Genomic DNA, 6,477 nt, shown 5'->3' with positions numbered 1-6,477 from the left:
CAGCTGAAACTAGTCAATAATTAGATGCATCAAAGCATTGCTGGGTCAACATGACTTCTATGTCAACGAGGACTGCTGTGTCAACGAGGGCTTTCCTACAGGGACCTTTGCACTGTATGGGTGACACAGAAATTTGACATGAAGTATAGGCCTATAAAAGAAATCCAAAGGGCCACACAGGAATTATTATACTCTGCTACAAGTTAAAGTCCGTAATTCTAAATGTACTTGAATAAAAGTACAAAAGTATTTGTATCAAATGGCCAAAGTAATAAATTAAGTAATTAATTCATTTCTGAATATACATTTAAGACCCTATTTTGTATTTGTGGAACAGGCTATGCGAAGGTGTCCTTACTCCTGTCGACAAAATACTTGAAGCCTATATATGTCTGTGTATAATTTATATTCTTGTCAAGTAGCCTATATAATGTAGGAGGTAACAAATCCAGTGATGATGTTTGATCATAATTGAGCATTAATTATGCAGTGCCGGTGGTGTAAAGTGGTGTAAAGTAACTACGACTCAAGTACTGTACTGGAGTATTTCCAATTTTTAATACTTTTACTTCTGCACTACATCTCAGAGGCAAATATTGTACTTTTACTCCACTACAATTATTTGAAAACGTTAGTTACTAGTTACTATGTAGTAACTGAAGTGTTATTACAAAACATTAACCACTTCAGCCGGCCATTTGAAAATAGCTGTTCAAGCTCACAATGCGTCACAATCCGCATTGTGAGCTTGTAGATCTGCTATTTTCAAAACAAATATATAAATTTTATACATTTGAAAAGTTGTGAAATGGGACATTCTGCATATTGAGTACTTTCTACTTTTGGTACTTTATGTACATTTTGATATACCAATACCTTTGTACTCTTTTACTCAAGTAATATTAGAATTTTTGACTTTTACTTGTAACAGAGTATTTCCACATTGCAGTATTGATACTTTTACTTGAGTAAAACATTTTAGAAGCTTTTTCACCACTGTACAACAACAGCGGTATTGAAAAATAGCCAAATGTCTTCACTGCCATGATGCCCATGTGTAGCCTACGTTATCTGACTTCATCTGGAGGAAGAACATCGTTGCTTACATGACAGTTCTGCCAAGCTTGTAGGTAACGAAACGGACAAATTAAACCGTTTAGGACTTTATCTTTATAGTATTGCGGGGGTTGGCTCATTGACTGTGCAACAATGACAGAATAAATAATGATATTGGACAATAACAAAAAGTAGGCTCAAATTGTATTAAGAATAGCACATTTATTCAATCATCATAGTTTCAATATGACATGTAACGAAATATTAGAAATATTAGACCTTAATTTTCGAATATTTAAGCGCATGTTCTAACCATGTATAGGCCTACTTTACTTACAATCATTTTCGTTCAAAACGTGGAGTCACGTGTCACTCAAGAAGACTACATGTGAAACCCCTCCCAGTGGGGTCTGAGCACGGCCCTTCTGTCCTATTGGTTGGCGGTTAAACCCCACCCTTCTGCCTCGTCTGAAGTCCCGCCCTGCTTCCTGTCTGCTTTGCCTACAATTTTTTATGCGTGTCGCACAGCCCTATGGGCTTACCTCCCCTCCCCTACGGCAAAACAGCCTTATGAAAACCATGTGTATTCCATAGGGAATTAATTGAAACGGCCTTATGCCTCATGTAAGGCATAAGGCGGCCATAAAACGAGTGTTTTTTAACTGTGTGAGCCAGGCCAGGGAGGCCTGGGGCCTCCCTCACACAGTTAAAACAATCTTTGTATGGCTGACTTGCCTTAGGGGAGGGAGGCTAAAGCCAGAGAGCAGTGGCGCGCACCAGCTTCCGCCCTCCCTCGGGAAGTTTCCGCTTGCGTCACAGAAGGGGACGTTCGGTAGGCCAATCAGAGGCCTACCGAACGTCCCCTTCTGTGACACACGGCAATACAAGGACCCAGTGGTTTCATTGAAGCAGAATGGACATGCTGGCCATTTGAGGTACTGCAGATGGGGCCACTGTCGGCAGTGACGGTGGTAGACGGTGCTCGTTCATGAGTCAGGCCCCGGCGCGCTCAAGAATAAACCCTATGACGTAAAACGCGTCACAGAGGTGACACGCAGAAGCCCCAAATAGGCCTCGCCCACCACATTTCCAACCCGGAAGAAGGGGTGAATTCGGTTGATCACATGACTATAGAGATACTGTGTACCAATTTGCATGACGTTTGGATAAAATCTGTAGGAGTAATGTAAAAAAATGGGTTTTGCACAAATCGGCCTCCTGGTGGCGCTATAACAGGCCCATGTGAAAAGTTTGGGGCAGGGGTTCTGAATTGGCATCGAGGGAGTGTGTGTGCACAGTTTCGCAGCGAACGGGCCAACGGTGCCGGAGATTAGCTGGTAACACACGGACAGGACACACACACGGACGGACACACGGACGGACGGACGGACAGGGGGTAAAACATACTCTCTCGCCATGCCTTTCGGCCTGGCGGAGACAATAACACTCAACAATCATAATGCATGGAAACCCTCCATCCACAGCCTTTGACCTCCTCCAACCTGAGTGTTAGCTCACCTCTGATCAAAGTTAGGTGCCTTCGCATTAAACTATTGTGACACTGCATTCAATACAAATCCTGGCATGCCCTTCATTAATCACTCATCATGTAGGCCTATATATCTTTTCTGTCTCTCACGTTTCCTTGTTCCAGTGGCATTTTATCCTTGACGTTTCCGTGAGAAGCATTTAACATGTAATTATTACGTCTAATAAATCAAATCAAGTGTAGCTTGTTGGGTGAGTCTCGTTTCCATAGTAACATTTGCATGCCTTGGACTTTGTCATCAACAGAGAATACCTGATCACCTTAATGGAATCCACAACCGTACCTTGCCAAACCAAACCAACGGTTTAACTGGTAGAACTTGATTTGATCTCCTTCTGTCCTCAAGTAACACTGTCCTTTGAAAAGCCGGCAATCTCTACAATAGCCATATGATGTGTAATACGCAACCACTCACCTTTGCAGTTAAGTGGCTCTTTTGCAATGGAAGCACTGTCTACACTGATTAGACTCAATTATTATTATCCAAAATAAAGATATTGTTTTTGGTGGTTAAGTGGCTTAGTAGTTATTGCAGACATACTTGTTTTAAAATGTGCAGCACATTGGAATAGACCCTATGATACATTAGGAGTCTATTAGTATACATTTAGGGCTAGGCCAATGTGTTTTTGGTTTTTAAAAAAAATTATTATTTTGCATGTCCATGGCAAAAATGTAATATTAAAATGTCCATCACAAGCTGCCATGGTGATGATGACCCCTGGACCTTGTAGATCTTCTATTTTCACAATATGTATCTGTGGAACAGAGTCAAACTAAGTGCTTATCAGGGTGGGTGGGGGGTCCCCAGTTCAAATATTATTATAAACTAAGTGCTTATCGGGGTGGGGGGGGGGGGGTCCCCAGTTCAAATATTATTATTTTGGGGGGGTCACCGCCTGCTGAAAAGGTTGAGAACCACTGCGTTAGGCCGTTATAAAACAGCCTATTAATGCCGCGCGTGACCGTCGGCCTGACCTACGGTCCCTTACCATAGCCATGATCAAGACTATCATAGATGTATTTGATTCTTACTTTTACTTGCGTATCTATGATAGTCTTGGGCTTCACCCCCCAATTCTCACTAAACATCCGCGCGGAAAGCCCGTACTTCTCCGTAGCCTACATGTGCAAAAAAAAAAGTGCTGACCCTGTAGCCCCCGATGTTAACTCAACATACATTGTTCAATGTATTAGTCCGTATCTTTCAATAGACATGTTGTGTTTTAATCCCGTCTGTGTCGGATTCTATCGGACGCTCCCTGTATTCCTCAATGGGCGCATCCGGTGAAAGCCGGTATTACACTCAATGTACTGTAAATAGGAAGTAAACGAGGGGGGAAATGGCGTTCAGGCACAGACGGGATTAAAACACATATTTATTGAAAAATATGGACTAACACATTCCACATAGATTACGAATGCCGAGTTAACATCCGGGGCTACCGGATAAGTAGCCTACCTCGTATTTTACATTTGTACATGTTCGGAGAAATACGGAATTAACGGGCGGATGTCCAGTGTCCATTGGGGGGTGCATGCATATGCAAATGTAAAATATGCAGCAGCAAATGATGATAGTAAATAAAAACTAGTTGTTGGCAAGGAGAATGCATAGAAAACATACACAACGTAAACAATAAAGCCAAGTTGCATGGTCCTGCAGCAAGTAAGTAATAGTTTTATGATCTACCTGGGTGTGAACTGTGGAGAATTATCTTGCAAACGTTATCCCTCCTAATAAATATCCATGTAGTTGTGTAGGCATGAGCCTTAGCCTCATCAACTAGGCATAAGCACTGTGCGTCGTCTCGTCCAACAGACACACCTAGAGTTAAAAGCACACCTCCCAGTAAAGCCTGATTTAAACTTCGTCATACGACCTGTTGCCAGTGTTGTAAAGTAACTAAGTAAAGTTACTCAAGTAATTTCCAGTTTTCAGAACTTTTACTTCTACTCCACTACATCTCAGAGGCAGATATTGTACTTTTTACTCCACTACAATTATTTGACAGCTTTAGTTACTATAGTAATAGTTACTTTGCAGATTTGGATTATTATCACAAAACATTAACCACTTCAGCCCTACATTTTGGCCATTTCATTTGAAAATAGCCTCACAGTGGTGCGATTGTGAGCTTGTAGATCGGCTATTTTCAAAAGATTTTTATACATTTTGAACTTGTGAATTCTGCACAATGAGTACTTTCTACTTTTGGTACTTTAATTACATTTTGATACCAATACTTTTTTACTTTTACTCAAGATTTTTTTTTTTTTACTTTTACTTATAGTATTTCTACATTGCAGTATTGATACTTTTACTTAAAAGGATCCCTGGATAATAAGCCTTATGTGCCTTACTGCATTTTAATTGCTCTCTATAACTAAAATTACAAGAGACAACACAGGCCCTGTGTCCTATAGGATCTGAGGGAGAAACACACACACATTTCTAGTACATTATAATTGCCCTCCATAACTCCATAACTAAAAATAAAAATAAAAACACCTTAAATATTTTCTTTATTTTAGTATAAATAGTTAATCTTTTACTCAAGTGGGACAACGCCCATCGCAAGTTGATGATGTCATTTGTCCATGTGTGGTACAGCCCTAATGCATGTGCTAAAACATATTTAAAATATTGTTTTGATGCTCATATTAACCTTAGGGAGTATGATGTTGGTTTTCAGTTGTTTAGGTTAAAGGTAGGGTAAGTGATTTTCTTTGGTTAAAATAAGTGTTAAATATCTCTATATTCTGAGAGTACTCATTGCTATATAGAGTGTTTGTTCAGTAACAGGAGTCTCCATGTCTCTCCAGCTCTTAATTAAACAGAACATACATTTTCAAGTCGGGATACCAATTGTATCCAATCAGGATAGAGAACTCAGTCAGGATACAGATTAAACAAGTGAAATTGGAAGTGATGACACCAAGAAATGAGCAGACAAAATTGGAACTGGAACAATATAAAAAGTAAGCTGATAAATTGCTCCTGATTGGCTGAAAGTAACAGAACATGTATTTTCTGTTTATTAAAGAACTGGTGAGACAGGGAGACTCCTGTTACTGAGCAAACATCTACAAGCTCTGTGAGCTTGTAGATCTATGTCAAATGTTTTCTATGTCAAATGTCAAGGCAATTGTATTGGGGTACTCAGAAAACATAAGAACACGGATTGAGACAGAGACAACAACTCAGATTTCAAAGTGTGAGAGATTTAAATACTCGAGTACTGGAGTCAGACTCACATGTATGATACAATGCCATGCAATGGAACATCCTGTCTGGCTCAGCGCATGTCAGGTCTGACTGCACCTTATACCAGGGGCGCAGCCTATAATGTCCACAGTGACATGCTGAACTCATTGGGGTACACCAGGGGTATATGGCTGCCTCTTGGGCACAGCTCCGGGGGTTTCCCCTGTCTGATATCTGTGCCTCGGCCAACTGGACGTCACCTAGCACCTTTGCTAGATTCTACCGCGTTAATGTGGTTTCTTCCAATCGGGTGGAACAAGCTGTTTTGGGGTTGCCTCCGCTTCTGTTGTTGCGGACGGCAGCTCTCTCCTGTGACGGTGCGTTTTAACAGCGGGCGATTCAGGATAGTATTTTCCGGAAGTGCATTATATGTCTATGAGAGCCGGCAACTACTGGCGATAGGGCGAAGTGGGCGGGGGGGCGATGAAAAGATGGATTTTCTTTATCTTTTGGACGATGTCGCCCGGTCTTGCAGTGTTCTAGGGCGCCTCGAGAAGAACACGAGGAAGAGGGTGGTGCCGCGTAGGAATTTGACGCATGCATCACAGAGGGCGACGCCCCCTAGCTGTGGCACACCCCCGTACACAGAGTAATCTGTTAGTCT

This window comes from Gymnoscopelus braueri (genome assembly GCF_963280865.1).
Source record: "Gymnoscopelus braueri genome assembly, chromosome: 5".
NCBI classification, from domain to species: Eukaryota; Metazoa; Chordata; class Actinopteri; order Myctophiformes; family Myctophidae; genus Gymnoscopelus; species Gymnoscopelus braueri.
This window is presented reverse-complemented; position numbering follows the sequence as displayed.